Source organism: Canis lupus, chromosome 30 (assembly GCF_048164855.1).
Source record: "Canis lupus baileyi chromosome 30, mCanLup2.hap1, whole genome shotgun sequence".
Taxonomy (NCBI): domain Eukaryota; kingdom Metazoa; phylum Chordata; class Mammalia; order Carnivora; family Canidae; genus Canis; species Canis lupus.
In genome coordinates, this window is record NC_132867.1 from 38466494 (window position 1) to 38474065 (window position 7572).

At 42.5% G+C, this 7572-nt stretch overlaps 1 protein-coding gene across 3 annotated transcripts in view; it reads right to left on the reverse strand.

Moving 5' to 3' along the window:
* DSCAM (DS cell adhesion molecule) overlaps positions 1–7572 on the reverse strand; it is a 732791-nt gene that overhangs the window by 405960 nt on the left and 319259 nt on the right. The window lies entirely within an intron of this gene.

Below are 7572 nucleotides of genomic sequence, written 5' to 3' on the forward strand. Positions count from 1 at the left end.
TGAGTGCCATGATTTTAACTCCTAAAAAGAAAAATCCTTTAATGGAGTTTGTGAGTAGCTTTTTGCTCTCGTTTCCTGCTGGCTATGTCATCTTTGTAGCTGCTGACCTTTCCCCATCTGGTATGACACCAAGTGTGACGCACAAATTTCCCAAAACACTACTGACAGAAGGCTACTGTGGTTACCTGGCTTTATTTTGGGGCCTGGGGTCGTAGAATAAAAAGGGGCCCACACTGTGCTAGAGGATATTTTAAAGTTTATGTTTTCGCCTTGAAATGCATACAGATCTTGTGCTCTGGCCCATAATACAGCAGTGTTTTAGCATTACAATGAACGCTTGCATTTCCATGGAGTAAACCAGGTATACCAGGAGACCAGGCAATACTTCCTTTCCAGCTCCTTTTTTTTTTTTTAATATTTTATTTATTTATTTGAGAGAGAGAGAGAGAGGGTGAACAGGGGGAGCAGCAGAGGGAGAGGGAGAAGCAGACTCTCTGCTGAATAGGGATCCTTAGACAGGGCTTGATCCCAGGACTCCGACATCATGACCTGAGCCAAAGGCAGATGCTTCATCAACTGAGCATGCAGGCACCCCCTCTGGCATCTCATATCCCCTGAGCTGCACAAGCCTGCAGTCCTTGTGCTCAGTAGCAGTCATCAAACACCACTTGCAATAAGCTAACATCACAGCACACACTTGCACACTTGTGGAGCAGTTGCACTCCCGTGAGCTCCTCTGAGCTCCTGCTCTGCTCCTTATTGGGCTTCTACTCCTTCTGAGGCACCTGCCCCTGGCTTGGTGGCACTGGCACCTGCTTTAGCTCATTTTCTGTTCCTGGGGGCGGGGGCCGGCAGCACCAGGAGGCGAGGAGGTAACACCCACATGCAGCATGATATGATAAAGTGGACCATTTTCTGGATAATGTCAGGGTGAGGAAGATCTCTGTGTCTCCCCCTTTTTCTTTCTCTCCCTCCTTTCCTCAATTTCTCTTGTTCGCTTGCTCACTTTCTGTCTACAGGTGCAAGGTAAGCATGCCAGGTAGCCATAAGACTTACCTGGTAAAGTGCCTTTGTCTAACTCAGGCAGGTGTGGGTGTTTGGGGTGTTGCGTGAGGCAAGGCTGGAGGGGAATGACATCCCTTGGATCTTGGAAGCCACCCAGGCAGTGTGGATTTTCTTTGAGAGCAATGGGAAGGCAATTCAAGTTCTTTAAGCAGAGCTTGAACAGATTTGAATTTTAGCAAAATCAGCATGACTGCAGAGTGGGGGAATCCACTGGTAGGGAGTCAGAGTGGAGGCAAAAAACAAACAAACAAACAAAACAAAAACAAAACAAACAAACAAACAAAAAAACTATGCAAAGGTTAGTGATCTGAGCCAGGGAACCAAAGTAGTGGCTGTGAGGCTGGGCAGCTTCTGGAGATCATCTGGAGGGACCCTGCAGAGTAGCAGTGAGGGAGGTGACAGTGGTTTTTAGAGAGCCACTCAGGCTCTGGGGACTGGGATAAAGGGATGCTTTTCATGGCAAGAGAACTATGGGGGAACAGGGCTGTGGCAAGCAGAGGGGCTGCTGCAGCAAATGTGGTCAAAGCCCGAAGTTCTAGCTTCTGTGCATGCTGGACCAGCACTTCTCAACCCCCGGCCAAATGCACACTCGAATCCCCTGCTCATCTTATTAAACACAGACTCTGATTCAGGATGTCTGGAAGTTTCTGCCTCTTGAACTAGCTCCCAGGTGATGCCTATGCTGTTGGTCCAGGGACCAGATTTGTATTAAGGCTCCAGATTCATCCAAACCTTCCTCTGTAGGCACCAGTCCTCAACAAACCTATCCTGTACCCCATGAGAGCGTTTGCGCTCCATGCCTCACACCTGGAACAGTAATGGTGGCCTGCAGTAGATACACATAACTTTGTTGAGAAAACCAGCACCCAGAGCAAAGCCCTCCCCTCCCTGTGCTCCCATTTCCAAAGATAGGGATGCTGCTGCTGCTGCTGCTGCTGCTGCTGCAGAGCCAATGGGTCTGAGAGGTCTCCATGGAGACCATGGCTCTTCCCCATCCTGGGGACTAGGGGGAAAAGGCTTTGGCCTCTGTTAACTATTATTTGGATACTCAGTCATGTCCGAGGTTCTCTGTCAGTTTGGAAAAAAAAAAGACAAAAAACACTTGGCTCTCAGGTTTGACTCTGTTACATAGGAGGAGGAGGGATAAGCTTTTTAATCCTTTTCTGGCTTCATGGACACTGAACAACAGGTGCACATCATAAAGAAAAGACAGCCTTCCAGCCAAAGAAGAGAGGAAGGATAAATTATCCCACAACGGACACCATTCTGATGAGAGTTCTCTTCGAAGATTATTGGCAAAAACCTCTAACCTGGAAGGGAGGGAGAATTATCCCGATTGTAGCTTCAGCAGAGAAAGGAAAACCCTAATTTTATTATTCTCTGCTCCAACTCTCACGCACATCCAAGGATTAATAAAATGGTTTGTTTTCCCTTGGTTTCATTTCCAGAATCATCCTCAGCAAACACAATTTAAATTCTAGATACCTCCCCACCGAAAGGCAACAAAGACGTGTTCAGGAGAGTTCACAGAGATTTGAAAGAAAATTCACAGAGATCCGCCAGCTATGTGCAAAGAATATTATATGAGTTCCTACCACACTGTGCTATATTCATATGTAACTGGATAGGCAAAAACCATGGGCCACTCTTCTCTAGAAATATGCTTTGAAAAAAAATAATGCTATAAAATATGCATAAAGAAAAAAATCTTTTATCTCCTAAATTTTGGAAATGTAAATAAAGATAAAAGATATAGTGTTTCAACCAGGATATATTGGGAGATTCTGTGGGTGTGTCTGATTTGCTAAGAGCAGTGTTGTGCATGATAAATGTAGCTTGTTTTTTTTTAAATCTAGATCTATAATTGGAATCCAGATATTTTTATTTTTTACTTAATCAAATCCACAATCATGCTTCCATTACATGGATCTCAATACCATGACTTCCCACTTTGGGGCCACTGGTGCACCACCTGGCTCCTGATCAGGGCGTATCAGGAACAATGAGTAAGGAGGGAGGAAGGGAAGGGCAGGGGTGTCCTTAGGGCCCCTCCTCCCTCTTCCCCCACTCACACTTTACCGCCCCCACATTGGTGAGAAAAGATCTGAGCTCTGCCTGGAATTCCTTGTATCCAGACTAGAGTAATAATCCTATGTGGATGCCCCAGAGGAACTGGACAGGTGGACTAGTATTGGCAAAGTCGCTGGCATGCAGCAGGACTTGGATCTGCCATTAATCTCCTTTCTTTGCTTTCCTTTTGGCCCCATACTCTTGGCCATACTGCCCTGGGATTATGTACATTTCAAATGTAATTCTCTTCACAAGAATAAATATTTTCTAGTGAAAAATCTGTTTTTCTACTTGACTGTAAATGATCCAAAGCACTGGGGAGTCATTGTTAATTGAGCTCTTTTTCTCACATCTCATATCCAGGTCATCAGCAAATCCCATTCATTCGAAGTACACCAGAGTGTGATCCCTTCTGCCCACCTCATTGCTGTCACTGCCATGCTGTCTTTTACTGCCAGGACTCCTGCTCATGGTCCCCTGTTTCTAGTCTTGACCATGCCCATCCCTACCACTGTCTTTTTCAACTCAGTTGCCACAGTAGTTTCTAAAACAGATGTCAACCCTCTGCTCAAATTCCCAGTGGCTCCCCATGCTGCAAAGGTCCTGGACACCTAGAACAGTGATTAGTGTTTAATATGCACTCAATAATCTATTTTGAATAAATCAAGTATTTTTTTTTCATTATTTTAAGGGGAAAAATGTTATTCCAGGCTCCAGAGTCATTGGTAAATTCCATTTAAAGGATACATAAATTATTAGGTATATATTACACATAATGAAGATCAGTTCCATTTAAATTAAAAACTTGGTTTGCTTTGTATCTGAATGCCTTGAAGAGTCATGCAGGTCAGGGGAGGACAATTATATAAAAATAAGAACGGGGAAATAATTGAGCATAAGGCTCACTTCCCACGCCCAGAACAGAGGGCTCCCGCCTGCTCTGACCTCCTCACCTTTGCTTGCATGTCTTTCAGTGGCAGGCTGTATCTTTCCTTCAAGCTCTGCCGTCAGACATCAGTGAGGATCTGCCTTGACACCCACACAGGATATAGAAGCTCAAACAGGCACAGCACAGAGTGCCCAAGTCAGCTGGTTTGAGATCCAAACTGTGGGGCATACAGCGTCCAGAAGATAATAGTAATGTTCCAATTAGAAGGCAATCATTCTCTTTACATGAGAGCACATTTGAATGGTGTACTTCTAACTCATCTTTCTGCAGCAAGCATTTAACTAATTTACTCTTCATGACTGAATAAACATAAACAATTCAAACCACGCTTTCAAAATTTGCCACAGTTAGCACTTATTATATATGTCACTCTTCTCTCTCTCAACAAAAATTCAACATTGCACACTTGTGCTCCAAGGAACTCCAATCTAACGTTAATTAGGATATTTGCTCCCAATAAAAATCAGGTATATACATTTGCCTTTGCACAGCTCTATGTCACTAAAGAGCAGCTTATTTCTAACATAGATCTCCAACTAATGTTGGGAAATGCCACCACGCTCTGTTGAAGTGCAATTTTCGAACTACTGCAATTGTGAAATACGAATAGAATTTCAAGGAGAGAATCCTTGGTGTGTCATCCGATGTATTCATAAAAGATGAGCACAAGGTAGGACACATAACATAGGGTCAAGAACATGTGCAGGGGCAGCCCGGGTTTAGCACTGCCTTCAGCCCAGGGTATGATCCTGGAGACCCAGGATTGAGTCCCATGTCGGGGTCCCTGCATGGAGCCTGCTTCTCTCTCTGCCTGTGTCTCTACCTCTCTTTCTCTCTCTGTGTGTCTCTCATGAATAAATAAATAAATAAAATCTTAAAAAAAAAAGAGCTGAATGTAGTGAACGGCCAGTAAAGGGTTCAGGTTTTGACTTCCCTTCCCTTTACACAAGGTTTTTTTGGACATAATTTCTGTAGGACCAGAGGAAAATTGGTAGAAATTAATTGATATGATCAAGAAACAGCTGACTACCATTGTTCAGAATTTATAAGATCTCTAAGAAATTATATTTTAAGATTATGCATACCTATATCATAATACAAAATATTTTATTTGTGTATCCATCACCAGTATTGAGAAAAGATAACAAATATTAAAAGGAGAATAAATAAACACTATAGAAATTCTCAAATAGAATTTAAGAATCCACACAATGACCAAAGCCATCTTAAAAGGGGAGATTAATTAGAACATTAAGAGAGTTTCTCATTACGACAATATGATACACCGCCCATCCTGTACCAAGTAAGAGAGCTGGGGCTCTCTAGAACATCATTAAGATGGGTAATAGTTACAGGAAAAATTAGCTGGGAATAAAACAGATCAACTCAGTTAAATGAGATCAACTAAATTTACCTAAGCTAGAAAACAGACTACACTGAAATTCATGTATAGATACTTGCAAACTATGAAAGATTGAGAAGAAACTCTTATATCTGTTTATGTAATCATATGGCATGAGAGAGGAAAACACAATATGGCAGATATGGAGAAAGCTGCCGAGGAATCCCGACCCAACAATGCAGCAATTCTAGCCCACAAATTTATCAGGGCTGAAGAATTGTGACAAGACCAATCAATCTCTTCACTGATTGCTAGGACTCTTGCCCTTTCGACCACCTTGCTTGAATACTCAAAGTAAAACCAAATGAAACCAAACAAACTCTTGGAACTCTCCTACATGTATGAACGATAGTAGCTAGAATTTGGGCCAGCCTCTAAATAAAAGATCCCTGCTCTTAATTAAGAATCCGCCCACTGGCCTGGTGTGTCTTTTCTACTGTGTGGGATCAGCCATGCTTCAATATGTCTGCGAATTCACTGAGAAAGTTCAGAGAAATAATTAGGGGATTTAGCTATTTCTCTGCTGCTTTTCTCCCAACCACATTTGAGACAATTGGGTCAAAGGAATAGAAATGCAATTAAAATTAACAAATATTTCTTGAAAACCTACTAGGTTCATTGAAAAGTGTCATCCAAGTTCTGAGTCAGAAGTGAAGTCATTAGCACCCTTTTTGGGGAATAGAACTCAGTAGCACAGTGAAGGACAGGCAGGAAGGAGGGGCTGTAGGAAAGAATGGTACAAGACAAGATGTGACTTGCCTGTTAGTTTTTCCTTTTCATTTACTAAACATTTTGATTTCTGGATTTTCTGAAGAAATCCTCTTAAAAACACAGGTTCTATAAATACAGGATTTATGATCTTGTTCTATGGAGGACATGGGCATTCTAGTGATAAATTGCTTTTTTCCCACAGAGCTTTTTTCTTCTTCTTCTCCCCCCTGCCCCCTGCCCCTGCTGATTAAGGTTCCCATTTCTATTCATTCCTCCAGAACTTTTTAGGAGCAGATATCCATTTTATAATGGAGATTAAGTGCCCACCAGGACCTCACCATCTGAATGGCACAGCCAAAATGCTAACTTTGCTGTTTCCTTCCCAAATCTTTGTTTTTTTCTTTCTAATTCATGCTTCCATGATCACAGATCATACACTTGACCTTGGATATCTATTGAACAGCCTATACTGTGTTAAGGTTCCAGTAGAGAGGAGATGGCACCCTAGGCTCAGTAATTTGAGGGGAATCTACAAAGGGACACTTTACAAAGTTAGTGCAGTGCCCAGGGGCTGAGAGCAACTCAAAGCTGCTACCTGCCCTGGGACTGAAGAGTGAATGGGAACCGAGCAGGAGTCTCAACAACCTGGCAGGGAGGGAGCTGGTGGAAATAAAATAAATACGCTGTCAGCACTCTTCTCCCCATCTCCTTCCGGTGCCTCCCATTAGCTGAGCCCAATGGGAAGCCAGTGACCAGGGAGCCCATTGATGTACACAGCCACTTGGGACCCAAAGCAAGACAGAGACAGGTGATATAGTGGACGTGGAGAGGCATAGGGAAGGTGTGCAGCCCAGGATGCACTTCCTAAGCCAGAACAAAGTCAAAAAGATTGGTGGTTGCAAGGAGTCCCAACACAACCTCTTGCTACTACTGCAGCAATGATTCTTCATAGTCTAGAGATAATGAATCAATAGCCTCTTCTTTGTAGGATTGCCAGAGTTAGCTAAAAAAAAATGCAGGACACCAGTTAAATCTGAATTTCTGAGAACGTGTAATTTTGAGTATATTTGATATTTGCTTACACTCACGTTATTTACTATTTGTCAGAAACTCAAATTTAACTCAGTACCCCATATTTAATCTGAGAACCCTATGCCTTTGTATAAAGTTATGACTTCTGTCCCAGAGGACGAGGGCAAATGATGAATTTCCATCAAGTGTGTTATATTTAGTATTAATCTTGTGAGTTTCATATTTTTGCTACCCTTTCCAATTTAATTCTCGGATTCTCCCTTTTAAAAAATTATGCTCTCTATTTTTACTCATTGTGATATATAAAGACTATCTCCATTGAGAATGTACCAATTTTATTCTC